Source organism: Olea europaea, chromosome 2 (genome assembly GCF_002742605.1).
Source record: "Olea europaea var. sylvestris chromosome 2, O_europaea_v1, whole genome shotgun sequence".
Lineage (NCBI taxonomy): Eukaryota > Viridiplantae > Streptophyta > Magnoliopsida > Lamiales > Oleaceae > Olea > Olea europaea.
In genome coordinates, this window is record NC_036238.1 from 25,814,925 (window position 1) to 25,816,264 (window position 1,340).

Here is a 1,340-nt window from a genome sequence, read left to right on the forward strand (position 1 = left end):
AGAACATAATACGCCATTGGGGCATGATACCAGAGAGACAGGTCCGGTTAGAGGATTTTCCTGGTTTTGAGTTACCAAACCTGATACAAATTTGTGGATGGGAGAAGATTGTAGAAAAGCCACACCCAGTTTATGAAAGTTTAGTCCGAGAATTTTATGCAAACTTCAATAGTGAAATTGAGACTCCGGATTCTAAACACCTACACCAGACGTGGGTGTGAGGTAAGTGGATAATGTTCTCCCCAGCTATCATTCATGACTTCTACAATCTTAATTTGGACAATATGGTCCCAATTCCCACTCAACTCAATTGGAATGAAGTGGCGGAGGTTCTCTTGGGAAGAGAGAATGCTTGGCCCCTACCCATTGCAGAGTGGCATCAAATTGAGCTTACTCCCTCCATAGCCATCTTCCGGGTCTTCATATGCCATAATATCGAACCCACATCACATCGAACAACTTTCAAGGATCAAACAGCTGGGTTCATATATCATTTAGTCCGGCGATGAGAAGTTGATTTGGCTACTCTTATCTTTGACCAGATACAAAATTTGGGAACCTGAGGAGATAGGCGATCTTCGATGATCTACCCTAGTCTGATTAGCGGGATATGTCTTGCCACCGGTGTTACAGTTGAGGTAGGGGAGATGCCTAAGAAATCTAGCCCATTGATAAAGCTCACTACATTTGAAGCTCAGGAACAAGCTAGGGTAAGGAAGAGAGAACAAGAAAGACTTGAGCAGCAAAGACAAAATGCGTAGGAAGAAGGACAAGCTGCTGAATATTTACCCTTACCACAAGCCCCGCCACAACCAGTTGAGATGGATTCGCAGCTACTTCGACAGATATTTGCCACAACCACTGGAACTAGCAGAGACATACAAAATCTCCAGCAGAGGTTCAAGACAATGACCACCACAGTTGACAAAGTGCAGAGAGACCTCTACTCCTCCCGAGACTACACAAGAGGTGCTTTGAATGCAGCCACAGCTGCGAGAAGGGAAGTGGAGACTATGAACGGTAGGTTGAACATGTACGCTGGGAGAATGGATGGCATACAGTGGCGTGTGAACGAAACTTGGGATCGCTTGGGAAATATGGAAAGTAGTCTTCAAGCCATTCAGACCGAGCAAGCACAGAAGTCCGAGTTGCTGAGACAAGTCCTATCTCGCCTCCCACCTCCTCCTGAAGATGATGCTAAGGGTCCCAGCTTCACACCACAGCCAACAAATTGATCAGGGGAGTTTTGTTAATCTCTTATTGCCAAGTTGTGTCCATGTTTTAAATTCTGCCATTTTAACTTTACATTTTACATTGAGGACAATGTATTGTATAAGTTT